The following is a 19,017-nucleotide window of genomic DNA, read 5'->3' as shown; positions in this document are numbered from 1 at the left end:
TTTAACTTCACATGCCACTGTATCTCCTTCCTGAGAAAGAGCCGCAGTTAGCTATGTTGCGCGTGGTGTGAAGTAAAGTACATTTACTCGAGTACTGTACACATTTTGAGGTATTTTTACTTTACTGGTCTGGAGTATTTCCAATTTTCTGTACTTTTACTTCTACTCCACTACATCTCAGAGGCAAATATTATACTTTTACTCCACTACAATTATTTGAAAACTTTAGTTACTAGTCACTTTGTAGATTTGGATTATTAATACAAAACATAGCCTACTACATTAACCACTTCAGCCCTAGCCTACATTTTCAGCCATTTGAAAAAAACACATTGTGAGCTTTTAGATCTGCTATTTTCCAAATATTTTGTATACATTTTTAACTTAATTTTTTGTTTTTTACTTATGGTACTTTAATAATATTTTGATGCCAATTATTTTGCTCAAGTAAAATAATTTAATTCCGGACTTTTACTTGTAACAGGGCATTTCTACATTGAAGTATTGGTACTTAAAACATTTGAGTACTTTTTCCACCACTGAACTGAAAGCTGTGAGCAATGTACCATGCGTGTGTGTAGCTGTAGCAGCGGATAAGCGATCGCGAATGTGTATGTGTGTGTGCGTATGCGTGTGCGTGTACACTAGGCTACTGTATCCATTCCCCCAGCAGCCTTGTCGACATTACAACTGCCCACCAGCACCAGCAAGCGTGCCAGCCTGCCTGCCTGGCACTTCTCCTCTTGCGTTGGAGTGGATGGGACATTAAAGCAAGCTCGTTTCGCTTCTGAGAAGAGCGTTGATACCTTTTGATCTTATTATTTGTTATTATATATTGCCAGAAGGAGAGTTATTGTTGCGGGAGGAATCCCCTCCTCATGCAGTGACTGTCTGACTGGCAGTAGATCGGGCGACATTGCCGTTTCGCGGAAGACGTTTCTTTCAACGGGTTCAAGTAGAGGATAGAGGTTGGAAACTGGCTCCGTATCTCTTTTCCTCACGTCTCTCTCCACACATATACACCGGGACTTGGGCTTTCTTTTCCCCCCCTCTCCTCCGAGTCTGAACCATCTGGAAAACAAGGTGATCCAGGATCCCCTGGTCATCCGATCTCTCCTGTTATATTCCCTCACTGCCGATTAGAAGGGAATAGTTGCTGTCAGACAGAGATCTACTGCACGGTGAGTAGCGGTTGTCTTGTCTGTTATCTCCACTGTTATGTTCTCGATGCCTTTTTGGAGGTGAAGCGTGCTTGTGTCGCCCAGGAGGAGCGCCCTCCTCCTCCTCATCCACCCGGCAGGCTGTGAAAGGCGTTTTTTGACGGTGTTTGTTCGACATTACTCAGGCGAATCATGGCCATCGATGATGTAGAGGAGAATCCCTGTTGGGAGTGGTACTTCATCGCACTGTGTGTGTGCTATGTGTGTGACTGTACTGCACTGTTTCCCATACATTGGGTTGGGACCCATCTTTGGGTCACGAACCAATTTTTATGGGTCACGAGTAAATGTCAAAATATTTATATAATATATATATATCTTTTTTTTTCATTAAATTTTTTTTCTCCAAAATAATTTCATGAATATATATGATTTTTTAAAGGAATTCCATAAATTAGAAAAATAATGTTTAGGAAGTAGTGAAAATAGCCGATCTACAAGCTCACAACGCGGCGCAAAGCGTGGCATTGTGAGCTTGTAGATCTGCTATTTTCACTAGTAGTTTGGGTACCCAGGCAATCCAATTTCTCTTTTGGGTCTTGAGCTAAAAAGTTTGGGAACCACTGCTATAGTAGGCCTACTGTGTTCCTCCCTCCCTACCTTCTTCTACCATACAACAACCCACCTCCAAAGTGCAAAGCTAATGCGATGGTTCAAATTTAGACTGACTTATAAGTTATAATTCATCAAATAGTGACATTGTCTATAAGCTCGCAGAGTCAGCGTGGATTGCGTGGTAGATGAATGGCAGATTATCATAGCTATTTTATGTGCATGAATATTATGGTTTCTCGCTCCCTCCCTGTGTGTGTGTGTGTGTGTGTGTGTGTGTTGGCCTATTGCTATTATGAATTGGTTGGCCAACTTGGCCCACAAGGTCAACACATAGTCATGTTGCACAATGTGAACATGATCCAAGCTTTCATGACCATGAGTTAAGAAAATCAAGTTATTGTTTCTCAATTCAAGGTGCTCAGTCAGCTGCATTGGATGGAGTTGGACTAAGCAAATGCCAGCGCTGTGGCAAGAATACTGGCAATTATTCTATTTATTTGTATTTATCAACAAGTATATAATTATGCATTGTATAAGTAATTCATTTCGAGGGCAAGTGAACTTTTTAGACATGTATGACAGACATTTGTAACTCAAAATGTCATGGTTGTGTACATCACCTGTTGTCCTGTTCCAATATCCCAACTCCCTTGACCTACCTACTTAAGACAGACAGAGGTCTACTCCATCGAAGTCATATATTCAAACAAATTATGACACTTTTGTAAAACATTACAAAGGGTTTGTTTGTCAGTTGCATCATACTGTAATTGAGGCACAGTGACGACTCACTCATGGATGAAAGAGTGCAAATGTGTGGTTTATAGGCTATAATTTGACTCTAGGTGTGAATATTTATACATGAATCCATATTGGTGGTAAGCACAGTTCAATTGTCCTTACAGAACAAACCGATATTTGCATATTGTTGCTATTTATTATTACTATGAACTATTATTGCATATTATTTATTGCTAATTATTTGCTCATTGTAGGCCTATTATATCTTCTGTACTGCTTTGGCCAGGTTTATCATCTGCCAATGGGTGTCAGTTGAGGCACAGTGATGAGGGATGAATAAGTGAAAATTTGTGTCTTATAGGCTGTAGCTTATAGGTGAGAATAGGTCCACATGAATCCATACTCATTTATGCCCTTTCATAGCCTACATTGTTTCTATAGTTTTTCTTTATTATTTATTTTTCTTATAATATAAACAAGTGCAAATTGATTATTTCATATGCATTAATATTATAGTCTGTATTTAAATTGTGTCCTCTCTTTTTACTGTATATTTCTGAGAATGTTTAAATGTGTATAGTTTCCATTGGGTTGGTGTTGCCTTTACTATAGATCAATAGACACTAGCCATCTGCATTTGGTCTGATTTAATAGCACTAATCAGGGAATATATACGATGAAGCAGCAGGCTTCATAGCGGTGTATGAAGACTGGAGAGTCATTTGAAGTTTCTCTAGTTGGATGAATTGTGTTTCCTGCTGGCTCATCAAGTCATTTGAGATTTGAGCTTTCTATCATTGTGTTATGGACAACATCCTGTCCATCCTGTTGTGATTATTTCCCCTCTGGGTCGTCTCCCATAAATGCCTAACTATTTGCCGCTACCATAAATGACTAACACTGTAAAATCCTCAGTGTCAGGGTTCAACTCTGAAACTATAAAAAACCTTTAAGGGTCTATTGTACACTTTCAGAGCCTCAGGAGTTTGCAGAGTAGCTGCTGTTTGCTTTTTGCCCCCCCTCCCCCATCCAGGGTTTCACATTTTCTTCCTTTTAGTCTAAACAGGGTGGAAAAGTGTTAGACTACTCTTTGGACACACTTCAGTTTATTGTAGTTGAACATTAATCCTCTGGGGTTTGTTCAGTAGGCCTGTAGTTTGGATTGGAGCTCTCTTTGATCCCACACGCTAGACAACACTTTGCTGAATCACCATAAAGCTCCATAAATGTCTTAATTATCATAAAGCTTTAGTGGCGAATTAGCAGCGTATTAATGACTCACACCCTGCGCTATCAGGCGGTGCAGACTAGAGCCAGCAGTCAGTCAACACGACGATAACGGCAATCACAGCTTGCTTAATAAAAGGTGCTTCAAAATTAAAGTGTGAAGAACACGATTACGGCTACCTTTTTAATGGATTCCTGCCAAAGTTCAATTTCAATACTCAAGTCATAATAGCCTATGAGACCACAGTTTCTGAGATGACACAGATCCATAATTGTGAGGAAGTGGGTAGACTGCATGGATAGATTGCATATTTGCTCAGTGTTGAGATAATTGTTTGACCAGTTTCTTATTTTAGCAGAGTGTACGCAATGCTTAATTGTACACTTTGTTGTACGACGGTGTTGTGTGCTAAAAATAGTAGATCTACAAGGTCACGTAATGAGGTAGACGGTTGGTGTACTTTGGTAGAAAATAGTTCTCAGCAAAACAATGTTCACAATAAGGTCCATGGAACTCTCCAGGCAAGGAGAAATTAGAGTATTTTGTGTGAACTGCTCCTTTAACAAATATAACTTTTACATCTCTGATCTCTGCACAACAATTTTTTCAAATGTAATTATTTGACAAACCGAACGCCATTGAACTCTATTGAATGGGTTACAGCAGACATCGCTATGGCAGAAATCTCCAAATCTCCACATTTCCTGGCGGATCAGGAAACGGTATCTTTGTCCGTCTCGTTCTTGTACTGCTTTTAATTCTTCTTCTACTTCTTCTACTACTTCAGCTTCTTCTTTGCTGCTCCCGTTAGAGGTCGCCACAGCGGATCATCCATTTCATCCATCTCTTCCTGTCCTCTGCATCTTCCTCTATCACTCCAGCCACCCGAATGTCCTCTCTCTCACTGCATCCACAAACTGGCACTATGGCTTACCTCTTTTGCCTGGAAGCTCTGTGTCTTCAACATCATTCACACCTGCATCACACCTCCGCACATGTAGTCTTCTGATTCTCACCTCCACCCTCCTACCCCTCCTCCTCTCCTGCTGCCGATGAAACTGCCTTCCCTCTCTCCTTCTCCTTTGTAGTAACATAAAGTGTAAATTTCATAGGAAATACAAAAAAACGAATTCAGAAAATAACCACATTTCTGACCGAAAAGGTATATAGGCTGAAGCCATAGCTTATTTTGCCAACCCCTTTACAAAACAAAGAAAAAAAGAGCAACAGTCAAAATGGAGAGAAAAAGGACAAGACACTTTACATGTACGTGTTTGTTGTACTGTACAAGTATATGTATATATGCTATAATAAGTAAGTTAATCATACAGAAGGCACATTCCTTCAATATGTTTTTTAAATAATTATCTATCATCTTGTTTTTAAGTAATTATTTTCATTTGTTTAATGAGCTGCACAGTTTCACATCTTTAGCAAGGCTGCTCCCCAAAGTTACTCCAGCGAATGTTATACATCTTTGTTATGTTTTCTTCTTTTGAGTAGAGATGCATGTTCCTCTGAGATTATACTTCACCCATCAGTAGCAGCATCATTTCCTCTGTCTGGTTCTGGTACCCTGCTGGCTAACAGTACCGGCAGCTGCAGTTGGTAACCTGAGCCTCGACCGATCCGGTACGGAAATGTGATTTATAATCCACATATTTGATTTGGAAAAGATGTTGCACCGCATGTCCTCTGAAGAGAAGAGCCATTAACCGGTTAACCACTGGCTGTCATGTCCCACAAGTAGGAAGAGTTCACTCTAGTCTGTCCTCCCTTCATTGACACCAATACAAATACTGTATGTTAGGCCTGGGCAGTATGACTTCAAATCTATTCCACGATTATTTCAAACTTTTGCGATTAATGAATGATTATTTAAAATGGCAAAAAGGAAAAAATAGCAGACCTACAGGCTCTGTTAGAATGTAGATAGGCTATTTTCTCATTGAATGATGCAACAATGATGCAAGATACAAATATAATTTGTATCTTGCAAGTGCTTAATCATAATCGATTTAGTCGATTATAAAAAATCTATTATAAGTATGTCTATTATGTAAAACTCCATTTAAGGTCAATGGGACAATTTGAAGGATGCATTTCTTTGGGCAAGTGCAATTTTCTATTTCCCACTTCAGATTTCCAATGGAAGTTTTCCATTTGCTATTTTAGGAACATCAAACATGTACAAAGATTTCCTTCTGTTTTTTCCTCTTTTTTTTAAGTATGGAAAATAGCAGATCTACAAGCTAGGCAGTATGGCATATAGGGCTTCAGGGCGCTTTCACACTATGGTCCCGGGTGCGCACTCCAGACCGCTTGGCAGGTGTCGCGCTAGTGTGAATGTTGCGTATCGTTCCCCGAAACGGATAACCGTATCGTACCCGAAACCACCTCCGGAGGCAGTCTCGGATCCGGATCATGCGTTTTCGGGTACGGTACGCTGCAATGTGAAAGCAAGCGTACCGTTAGACGGAAATGGCCCGCTATTTGGAATAGGTGACGGTATATAAACTCGACAAAAACAGCCAACAAAAACACGTCGCAGATCAATCCACAGGGGTTCAACCATGGCCGTAACATATCCACACCAAGCAGTAGCACAGCAGAGCAGTGCGCTCTGTATGTTGGATGCCGCATGTATGTTGGATGCCGCATGTATGTTGGATGCCGCATGTATGTTGGATGCCTGTATGTTGGATGCCGCACAGAGTCTGTCAGCGCAGCACCGGTTTGAAAAAAAGAAAAAAGACGCACCGACATTCCATAGGCTAAATCAATGCATTTTGTGATCGCATCGCACAACTATAGCCTACTAAAACTAACGGGGAATACCAGAAAATAATAATATTTTGACATACGGGAGAAGCGGTTGGTGCGGATATTTAAATTGGATAAAATAATTATTGCGGTTGGATAACGGGTGGATAATTAATTTGTACATGCGGATTCGGATGACCATGAGAGGCCATCCGCGCATCTCTACTACATATCTTTGCTGTTAGGAAGAAACCCTGTATCCCATATTGCAACTTTTAATGCTTTTTCATCATAAATGAATGCCCTATTGTCATACAGTGTCACACAAAAGTAGCAAAAATAGCCAAGGTACAGCTGAAAGCTGAAAATGCGGCGCAATGCGACACATTGAGCTTGTTGATCTGCTATTTTTGATATTACAATATAGAGCAGATAACCACACTGATCTTGCATTGGAAAATATAAAATTTATTTTAAATATGAACAAAGGCAGGAGATACATGTCCCCACAGTTCTTTTTTACACACAGTGCTGGACCCACAAATCATAAATAAATAAAAATAAAAAGGTGAGTCTGCACACAAACTGCTCTACAGTCTTTTTAAATTATAACCAAAAGCTCTAAAGTTAACGTTTCTCCCATGTAGGGCTAATAAATTAATACATAAAATAAGGAGACTCTTTTTAAATAACCAAAAGTGAACTTTCTCTTATTATTATTATTACTTTGGAGACTATGGCAAGCGCGATCCTATCGCACACCTTCCTACATGACCAGCTATGGCTTTGCAGTCCAGAGGATGAGATCTGCACGTAATGCGCGGATGCGCAGATTAAACAACAGACAGGCTGCGTTGCGGAATGCGTTTGTGTCAACTGTACTTGTACTTTTCTTCATAGAGAAAAAGAAGAGCACAGGGCGCATATGTATATATATATATATATATATATATATATATATATATATATATATATATATATATATATATATATATATATATATATATATATATATATATATATATCAGTCCGACTTCACTGTATAGGCTACTATAGTTGCCTTTTCATAAATGATATATTTTTGTACTTAAGCTGTCGTGAAAGTTTATAATATTTAGAGAAATTTAAAGTTTCAAATACAAAAGTAGTAGTAGTTGTGAAGGTTAGCAAACTGGACATTTAGACTGAATGTTTCCTGTATCCTCATCTTGCGCTAATGCACACCAGGTTTTATTTGTGTTGTTTCTCATAAGCGTACATCCGTTGTCCATCAACAACAAAGCAGTCTGTGCCTTGACTAGAATCTGTGTGCTCACTGCGCTGAGCGCTCAGTGCGTTGACTCACTCCCCAGCCGCAACCGCAACCCTATATTTATGCGTGACCAGCACAAACATTGTCGCATAGTTGATGACGTCTGTGTCCACAGAAGAAACACTATGTGCATGCCGCCACCTATAGGATCGGGGGTATATATGCAAGTGTACTCTGGTGCGCTAGGATCTTGGCCAATGTGAATGCCTGCCAGCATTCGTACTTGGAAACGGTTCGAATGCAAACGGACCCAGTGTGAAGCCGCCCTAAGTGGTTAAGAAAATAAGCTCTGTAAACAAAGCTTATGATATTAGTTTTGTTCAACAATATAAATCTACTCAAATTTGAACCACACACAATTAATATAATAAAGATGAATAAAAAGTGGGATAACAGCTTCAAAATTCACGGTTGAGATATTAAAGCTATTATTTTGTTGTACAAAACGTGATGCTGTCTTCAGTTTATGTTAAATAAAGACCTAATTGTCTTCATAAATGATTAATTTTTTCCCCCTTTTTTTAAGCACTGGAAATCTATTTTTTTTATTTACTACTGTGCATTCAGTTGGGCCCAGAGTCAAGCAATTGTTTTCTATACGTGGTAAACAAAGCTCAGTGGCCTATACAGAACAAACAGTGATAAAAGGTTCTCATGCTGACCAAATGGACATTTAACTGTCCAAGTCCATGGTAATTAAATCTTACATTGAGTGCCATTTCCTCTTTTAAAGCATCCAGTCATTAATCCTGAAAGTAAATGAGACAGGAGATGTGTAGCCCGTCCACCATAAGCTCTGGCCTGATTACTGAATATCTTTTCATCGCTTTATCATTCAATCCATCCATATTTCACTCTGTAAATAAATGCCACCATCCCCTGAAGTCATTTTGAAAGAGCGAAATGGGCAAACCACAGAATGGTCAAATTGAATGCATCATTAATTAGACATTCTTCAACCAACTGGTAGAGCATTAGTCGTCCAACAAGTTCAATGATGGGGAGGACTACTTGGCCACTCTCCAAAACTGTGTATTGAAGAGACCCCCAATCATAGAATGAGGGATCTCACCATCTCCGATCCCTCACTGCCCCTGCCCCAATCTAAAATATGAAGAAACTACAAAGTGTGCTTACCCAGGGCAGTGTAATGTAATTTTCCCACTACACATAGTATATATAGCTCTACACTACTTTTTTTGCTGTTTCATTTGGCCAAAATCCCTGGTAAGTGGCTTTGTGGTTAGAGTGTCTGCCCTGGCCCCTGAGAATGGGAAGTCGGGGTTCTAAAAATGGTAGCCAATGCCTTCTGCTAGGCACTCAGCATCAAGGGTTGGATTGGGGTTACGTCCCTGTGACACTAGCGTCATGTCCAGGGGATGTACTGGAGGTAGTGCTGCACGATTAATCGAAAAAAGATCGTGATCTCGATTCAGACACCTATGCGATCTCGATTTTAAATTATGACGATTTTTTTTTCAATTAAAAAAAATTATAATAATTCTTTTTTTTTTGCTTAATATTTTTTATATTTACAAGAGAATTGTGTGAGAATCGTGATCTCAATTCTTATGGAGGAAAATCGTGATTCACATTTGAGCAAGAATCGTGCAGCACTAACTGGAGGTGGGGCGAAGTGGAGCACGGTGAGCGCCGCTCCACTAGTTCAGAGCTGCACGCGCGCCCGCACATGCATGGACATGCACTTGCGTACCCACGTGCGTCTACCTCAGGTAACGATCAAAAACAAGCATTCGCAGTTTTCGCACTTTGCTTAGAAAAGCTGCCGACGCTGAGTGTCAACAACGTGAATTAACATAGGAATGACCCTGGTTGGATGCATATCAATGGTCCATTGTGTGACCTGCTACTGTAAGTAGCCTACTGTCCAAAGCAGTCCAAAGAGAACGTTTGGATAACAGTGGATAACTGATGGATTCATGAACTAATTAAATTACAGAGGTGACGTCTGCAAGGTAAATATGCATATGACAACACTATTTATGAAAATAAATATAATAAAATTTGATATACATTATATTGTGGGTTAATAAATAGGCCTACATATTAAAGAGGTTATTTTAATCTGTGATCGCTCACGTGCGCGTGTATGCGTGTGTATACGTGTGCACATACGCGTGCACATGCTACGGAAACAGGAGATAGCCTCCTGACCTATGGCTCGGGAACCTTACTAACCTGGTAAGAGGCAGAATTTAACATCGGCAGAGATAATGTGTCGTGTGAGCTATTGCGTCAACCCACACAGAATGTACTGTATATGTATGTATGACACATGCACTTGCATATAGTAAACATTGTGTGGGTAAAATGACTGGGCATGTCATGGCAGGATTGTGTTGATTAGAGAATCGGTACTAGGTATAGGCTGTGTTGATAATGTGTTTTTAGATGAGGTGTTGTAATATTGGAGCGTAAAGCTGTGGTCCTTTGATAGTGGCATTGTTTGAGTAACAGTTCAAAGAGGCTGAATAAATGTTTGTCATAGCGGCATTGGATGGATGAAATTACATTATTGCATGTAACAATGTTGCATAATGTTCTTCTTCACAGCATGATCAAGTACCAGGAAGCATAGGGCTACACAATTAATAAAAAAAACAAAATATCCTGAGCTCAATTCACGCTGCATTCACATGTTGACTTTATTTGCTTCTAAGCAATCTCAGTTGTAATGTCAATCATTTGTAATTACACGATGTAAAGCAAAACATGCTATTAAATTCCTCATTGACAGAGGGACTGTCAGATTTCTATACTAACCTGACACCGCACGCGTCAAAGGAGGCAGAAACTGGATAGCCTACTCGGAGACCGCATGACAGAGAGCGACGTTTTGAAGCTATAGACATGAGCGACACGAAAATCCCTTTGGTCAGGGGCGAGACTGAAGTTGTGGTTTGATTTACAAGGAGTTATAATTTGCATACAGGATCAGAATCATCTTTATTGCCACATCACATGTTTACAGGTGTAAAACAGTGGGTGAAATTCGTTTTGTGCAAGCTCCATCCTTTTGATTGTTTCCAGAAAGAGAAAGAAAAGAAAGAAGAGAGGGGGGGGGCAAAGGAAGGAAAAATAACTACACATTTACACAGCATATCCATCCAAACATTATGTACATGAGGTTTAGAAATAAGGTGCATGCTGGTATAAACTGTTCATTACATTAGTGCAAGTTAGTGTCAGTGCGTTGTACATGAGATTAAGGTGCACTGCAGAGTATCGGCAAGTGTCAAGTTCAACCACATAGTACACAAAAGGTTGCTTTACTGGTATAATACAGGTAGGTCAAGGCCAGCCTGATGACAGGTCCAACAGTCTGATGGTAGCCGGGTGGAAGCTGTTCATAAACCTGGTGGTCTGGCCCTTGATACTACGGTAGGGGTTTGAAGAATTTGTAGCTGGGGGTGGTGCCTGTCCTTGATGATGCGCTGAGCTTTGACGACGCACCTCTTCTTGTACAGTTCCTGGAGCGAGGGGAGTACAGTTTCCATACCAGGCTGTAACACAGCTTTCAATGGAGCTGTTGTAGTATAATCTGAGGATGCGGGGACTAACTCCGTTCTTCTTCAGGCGGCGAAACCAGTATATAAAGTGCTGGGCCTTTTTCCTCAGGTGTGTGGTGTGTGTGTGTCCCACTTGAGCTCCTCCTTGATGTGTACTCCAAGGAACTTGAACTCGCTGACCCTTTCCACTGCAGCTCCATCGATGAAGATGGGCGCATGCTCTCTCCTCTGCCTCCTGAAGTCCATGATCAGCTCTTGGTTCTTGTTGACGTTGAGGGTGAGGCTGTTCTCATGGCACCAGAGTGCCAGTAAACTGATCTCATCTCTGTAGGCAGACTCTGTTGTTACAGTGCTTTGGCAACATCGCAGTATTGCAAGGTAACACTGTACAACTCTCTACACCCAAACGTCACCATAAAATCCAATATGATTCCAGTTGACAGACCACACCTACCTCAATAACGCAAACGTTATACAGTACATCGCACAACATGATTAGCTATCACCTATCACTTGGATAAAGATATGGCTCCAATCAACACTGTTCAAAACGAGGTATTTAAGATAATGATAAAGATGCTAGACAAGAGCTGATCTATACCTTCTTGCAACTATTGTTGCATTATTGCCTGCACTGTACACTCAGTGTCGAACGACATTCAAGACAGAACTGAATAAAGCATGATTTATACTCCGTCATAAGCTGGTGTCGCTTGCCGAAGATAGCAGATCTACAGGTTCACAACGTTGTGAGTTCACGTGTTGTGAACTCACATGAGTTTAGTCTGTTAGTGTTGTGGCGTTTGTGCACGCGTGTGCGTGGCATATGTGTCGAGTTGTCTCTGTCTCTCTCTGTCTTTGTGTGTGTGGGCAGTGCGCATACACGCGTGAGCACGTCATACTTGCCCGTGATCTCTGTGTGTCTCTGTTTGTGTGTTGGTCCCTGTGTGTGTGTGTGTGTGTGTGTCTGTTTGAGGAATTGTAAACCTGGTGTCAAATGACACACGCACTGCACTAGAGCCCATACCCTGGATGGGCAGCTTGCGCCCATTTATCCCATAGCCTGGACCACTGAGGACCGGTTTTGTTGAATTTATGAAAATATTAAATAACATTCAGGGAGTGACTTCCTCCGCCTACTGGCAGCATGCACAAAAAGTTTGGCGCTGATCGGTTCAGTGGTTTGTGAAATTGTGCGGGATAACGCACACAAAGACAAACACACACACAGACGGGGCAAAAGCATAATCTCTGTCCCTGGCTTTCGGCCTGGCGGAGATATTTAGTAAACACAGGTTACGGACTCAATGGACACTTGCTCATTTGAATAGAATTGGCAACAGACAACAGCCGGATTTTGCAATAACAAACAAAATACAAATAAAATACCGATTCTATTTTTCCCCAATGAAATACATATGAAACGAAAACCAAAATAATGAAAGACACATGAAACAAAAAAACAAAATGATGAAACACATATGAAAACAAAATACAAAGCGGTAGACTAAGAACATACTGTATTAGTGTCCAGGGCCATGCATAGATATTTTTGGGGGCAGGGTCTCAAGCCAAAAAAAAAGGGGGCACTCACCCCACCAACATGCATTATCCCCGTCCTGATTTTGCCATATTGCCACCATCCATAATCACCCATTATGTTCATAACATGGGACCGGTTTTACCTTTTGTTATAAGGGATGATAATGATAACATTAGATCAGCAGCACCGAGTTAGGGGTTTCAAAATGTCTTGTTTTCATGTTCTGTATAATTTTATTACACTGCACAACTACTGAACCACAGTTTGATTGTTGTATTAACATGCTTTACACACACACACACACACACACACACACACACACACACACACACACACACACACACACACACACACACACACACACACACTTTCATCGGTGACAGGTGTATTTGCTTACAGTGTTTTTACAGTATGCTGCTTCTTAAATCACTACCAAAACAGTGCAAAACATTACCTGCTTCAGAAATGTAATGTGTGTGTGTGTGTGTATGTTGCCCTGTATGATGGAGATAACATCGTTTTAAGGATCATTATAAGACTAGCTTGCTTGCGAGTTAGTATAGAGGTTGATGCTGAAATGAGTTAGAATTCCTATTGACATACTTAAAGGTTTTATTTTACGGATATTAAACATAAAAAGTAAGTGTTTAATTATTTACCGGTCCGTAACCGAACAGTGGTTGTGGCGATGCATTGCTTTTCATGACCAGACAACATTCAGAATGTTGGAAGATGCAAGATTGATTGATTGAGACAAAACCATTTGGAGAACGAGGGGATGGAGGAGAGGTAGCAAGTTGCACCTGACTTGGAAAACAGTACCTCTTATTTGATAGTGTGTTTTTTCATGGATATGACATTTCCGTCTTTGTCAATAAAAAAGAAACACCAAAAGGGCACTATTCAACTCTTAGGGCAAAGGGGCAGGTGCTCAAGCCCCTCTTGGGCCCTAACTGTACACGTGCCTTGTGGTGTCGTGTGTGTCTATTACACCCAGGGCTACTCCTGCAAAAAATAAAATAAATATATGTTGGAAAACTTAACCAAACAGAAACAAGTACTGAGTCTTTTACAAAAAACTAAAGGAAGAAAACTAACACGCACACACACACACTGCTCCTGCGGAGGTTGTGTTGAAGGGCGAGTTAGGTGTTGTTAATCATCTCAGTCCATAACACCTGGAGATGCGAGAGACAGATGACTGTGTGAAAAAAGACAGAAAAAACACAGCATAACAGCCAATTAATTTAATTGAACCGCTCACTTTTCTTTTACATCCTATAATATAGATATTTACATTTTCCCTAGTGCCACACACAGTGGTGGCTTATCCAACGGGCTTGAGGTGCTGAAGCACAGGGCACCAACCTTGGGGGGGGCACCAAACGGCGTGGGAAAAAAAATAAACGGCGAAAAACGCCGAAATTTAGTCTAGCGCTCCCGCGCTGCCCCCCCCCCCCCCCCCCGGGTCCAAGCACCGGGCACCACGAAGGGTTAATCCGCCCCTGGCCACACATTCTTTCTGAATGGATGCATATAGAATTTACTTTAGAAGTGTGGACTGCTGTCTCCATATTTGCAGCCTAGGCCTGCCATTGAACATCAGAGAAAATTGCACAATAAATAGCAAGGACCAGTAATTCACGCCAGGAAAAGCAAGTTAAAACAAGAGGCTCAAGTTCTCTTATGCTCTCAACTCTCACATTGATTATCTCTTGATGCAGTGACTGGCTTTATATGACAATCTAAACTTGCAGTTCTTCTTTATTATGACAAAGGAGGCAGGAAGGAGGAGGTTTTTGATTGATTGATTGAATACTTTATTTAGAAGGTTGCAGAGAAAAAGCACATGGAAGTGCAGTTTACAATACAAGGTCAATTGAAATGGATCGCTCATGAAAGCCGCAACGGCTTGTTTCAAATGAGATCCTCACGTACTCAATTCATGGAGTATGGAAAGGTATGGAGACTAAAGAACATGTCATGTGACAGCCTTCAAGTCAACGTCAATATCACAATTAAATGACCATAAAAATGATAAAACGTCAGTGTATTGACAGTTTCGGCCATACTATATAACGTACACAAACCATTTCTCTGTAAATTACTGATTACTTGGAGGGTGTGTCGTGTGTGTGTGTGTGTGTGTGTGTGTGTGTGTGTGTGTGTGTGTGTCTGTCTGTCTATAACTCTGTCTGTCTGTCATTCTGTGTGTGCGCGCATGTGTGCGTGCGTGTGTGTCGCTGTGTTTGTGTGTCCAGGCCAGTGCTAATCTCGCAAACCACTGGACTGCCAAATGTCTTGTGCACGCTGCCATTGGGCCAAGGAAGTAACTTTTTGAAATATTTAACTTTTTAAAACTTTTATTTTAAACTGGAAGTCACTGGAGGTCGGAATGGGCTGGAACTTTGTCCAAATATGACTGACGTCATAGACTGGCCACATGACGTCTGAGATCCACATAGTGGCCACTCAGTTATTAGAGAGAGTGTCTTGTTATATTTCGCATTTGATTACATTTTCTCTAATAGTCATTAAAGATTTAGCAAACTTACTTGAATAATTGAGTCAGTGTTGTGTGCTTAATAAGTCGTGATCATTTAGATTTCGATTATGAATCTTATTTTTATTCCAGGGACTATTTTCAGCTCTTTTCAAATAAATCTGCGCTTTAAAATAAATTAAAACGCAACGATAACATAATAATAACAACATACTGTATAACAAAAACACTGAGATTTTTTTTTCCAAATAGTATTTCATACTGTGGTGCTAAAATAAAGGGTATCCAGAGGCTTCCTCACAAATTGAGCAAACTGTAATATGCTTTGGAAAATAGTCAATGGTAATGTGAAGTATACCATGAGTCTATAGTGAATGGGCTCATTCTTATCCTCCAAGTCAATTTATGTGAGTGATATGCTTCTTTTAGCAATTGCAACCCTGCATTTAAAAGTTTCAGAGCTATCCACACAGTGATTTACTGAAAAAACAAACAAACTAAAAAACACCAGACTAAAACTAGCAAAAGTCACACAAAAAATGTATTTTTCACAAGCTGAAGCGGCTTATGTTGTCAGTCAGACTTAAATTGACTGTCAATAGAGGACCTTCCTTTCCCTCATATCTTGATATTGCCTAATCAATATGGTAGCCCATATCCCTGTCTTGTGTCTATATCTCTGGAAGAGACATATCCACAATTGAAGAGTTGTCTGTATAGGTTTGTAAGCGTATAAATTGGATTCTGTTCTTGGACAGGTTAGGCATGATGAATTGTTTTTAAAACTACAGTTGAGAACAACAGAACTTGATCGACTCTGTGTCCCTAAAGAAGTCCATTGATTTGTTGAGCCCTGGTGTTCCTATTCTGGGCATGTCATAATAGGCAAACATTCGGCGAAAACAGCTTCAGATCTACAAGCTCACATGTTGCCATGCGACGCGTTGTGAGCTTGTAAATTGGCTGTTTTCAGTGAAGACATTTTGTGTAGAGGGAAAAAAGGAGCTGACCAATTATAGAGCCCTGGGGACCACGATCATGTAAGAAGTGGTTAAGACATGACAAACCCTTGTTTTCTCTTTTGCACAGCACTAATAGATTAGACCAAGCACGAAACACCATATAAAGAGCCTAAATGCGTGTAATAATAAGTGTATAATCATCTTTTAAAATGAATTATTAAGGCACACGTTTACTGAATTAATTCCCATAATGTGTTGCCTCAGTAAAATAACTACTCAGAAAAATCCCCAATGTTAACTCTGAGAGTGTAAAGAGGTGCATTTTTATACTCTTGAGTAAGTAACGCTGGATTCATCTGTGTGTTTTTTTCTAGCTAAAGTAATATAGAGGTGTTAAGGTATTAAGGTTGTTTGGTCATTTATGGTGTATGGTGTTCAATCATGGTATAGATGAAGTCAACCTCCCCAAAAAATTGTTGACAAATTAAAGGAAATACCTGAACCTGAATGCATGAGTGGAGAAAGATAACTAATGCATCTGCTTCCATACAGGTGTACAGACTGCATAATACAATTAAGTAATTAACATCCTGGCATGGCATGCTCTGTGGCATGTATACAAATGCTGAGCACGCCCAGTTGACCTTGATTTTGCATCAAGATGGCAAGAGGAAAAGATCAAAGTGACTATGAAAAAGGGTTCATTATTGGGGCACAGATGGCAGGAGCTTCTGTCACAAAGACTGCGACTAAAGTGACATCTGCATTTCAATCTATGGGAAAGACATCAGTGTGTCGTTGCTGTCGGGCGCAAACCTCTTATCTCCATATTTTAACCTTTTTTTAAACGTAAATTAACACTGTCCTTAATCATACTACAGTGTCAATCAAAAGCATCAAAAGTAGCAGATCTAAGCTCGAAACGTGGCACAAAGCGATGCGTTTTGAGCTTGTCAATCTGCTACTTTTTCTGTTTTTGAATTTGAATCCTGAAAAGTAACAGTTTTGGACATATGAGGTTTCCACCCGACAGAGACGCTGTAGAAATTGTGGTTTAAAGTGCAGATTCATTGGCTGTGAGATGCTCATGCACGCATTAGTGCATTATATTAGGAAAAACAGAAGATCAGCTCTTCCTCAGGTGGCTGAGAAAGTCAATGCAGGACTTGATCAGACTGTGTCAGCAAGAACAGTCCCCGGAAAACTACATAGAGAGGGACATTATTGTAGAGTTCCAATGCATAAACCCCTGATTACAAAGACAAATGTACATCTGGAAGTTCAGTTGTGCAAAAACCATAGGCAGTTGGTCTACATGGGGACAAAAGTGATATGGTCAGCATATTCTTGACAAGTGGGTGGGTGTGTGACGTGCAGCCGTGCACCAGGTACAGGCCTAAATCCAGTTGTGTAAAGTAACTAAGTACATTTACTCAAGTACTTTTGAGGTATTTTTTTTACTTTACTGGAGTATTTCCAATTTTCAGTACTTTTACTTCTACTCCACTTCATCTCAGAGGCAAATATTATACTTTTACTCCATTACAATTATTTGAAAACTTTAGATACTAGTTACTTTGTAGATTATTATTACAAAACATATATTACCCACTTCAGCCCATATACATTTTGGCCATTTGAAAATAGCCGATCTACAAGCTCACAATGCGTCGCAAAATTAGTACTTTCTATTTTTAGTACTTCAAGTACATTTTGATACCAATACTTTTGTACTTTTACGCAAGTAAATTTTGACTTCTGGACTTTTACTTGATACAGAGTATTTCTACATTGCAGTATTGATACTTTTATTTAAGTAAAAAATGTGAGTACTTTTTCCACCACTGCCTAAATCTTGACCCCTGCAGTGAGGGGGGTCCGGTGGCTCTGTTATGCTGTGGAGGACATTTTCCTGGCTTGGTTTGCGTCCACTTGTCCCCTTGGAGGGGAAGGGTCACCGCAAATCAATACAATCACCTTTATCCTATAATGAAACATTTCTATCTTGATTTTGTTTCTGCTTAGTGCAGGTTACTGTATCTATACAGCGCTGTATACAGCGTGTATACTGTCATGTAGTATTGCTCATTGTTGATGGTGTTTTTGTGATGTTCTTCTGTTGACTCCGAGTTCTGGCGTCGCTACCCTTGCTGTACTTCTCTTTCTCTCTCTGCTTAACTGTTGTGCTGCCTCTGGCGACTTAATTTCCCCCCGCTGAATCAATAAAGATCTATCTATCTTATCTATCTATCTACTCCCATCAGTGTCTCTGCCAGAATGACAATCCCCCATCCACAGGGCATGGGGTGTCACTGAATGGTTTGACGAGTACGAAAATGATGGGAAACATATGCTATGGCCTTTGATGCTTGCAGTCACCAGGGCTCAAGCAAATTGAACACCTATTGGAGATTTTGGACTGATATTAGACAACGCTTTCCACCACGATCATCAAAATACCAAATGAGGGAATTGTTAGACTAGTGTTCCATCCCCCCAGTAGAGTTCCAGAGACCTGTAAAATCAATGCCTAGGCAATTTGAAGCTGTTCTGGTTGTAAGCCTTACTAAGACACATTATGTTTTGTTTTGTTTTGTTTTTCTTTTAATTTGTCACCTGTGTGTACATTGTGAACTCATGAGCTTGCAAGGCTATTTACT

At 40.2% G+C, this 19,017-nt stretch overlaps 1 protein-coding gene across 1 annotated transcript in view; it reads left to right on the top strand.

Moving 5' to 3' along the window:
• The first annotated feature begins 779 nt into the window (after positions 1-779).
• The window catches only part of LOC308102758 (uncharacterized protein), a 41,465-nt gene continuing 23,227 nt past the window's right edge, over positions 780-19,017 (top strand). Inside the window, exon 1 of the mRNA XM_080452619.1 lies at positions 780-1,181. The gene's annotated coding sequence lies outside the window, so the exon portion shown is untranslated. The remainder of the gene's footprint in view (positions 1,182-19,017) is intronic.

Source organism: Gymnoscopelus braueri (genome assembly GCF_963280865.1).
Source record: "Gymnoscopelus braueri genome assembly, chromosome: 16".
Lineage (NCBI taxonomy): Eukaryota > Metazoa > Chordata > Actinopteri > Myctophiformes > Myctophidae > Gymnoscopelus > Gymnoscopelus braueri.
This window is presented reverse-complemented; position numbering and strand designations above follow the sequence as displayed.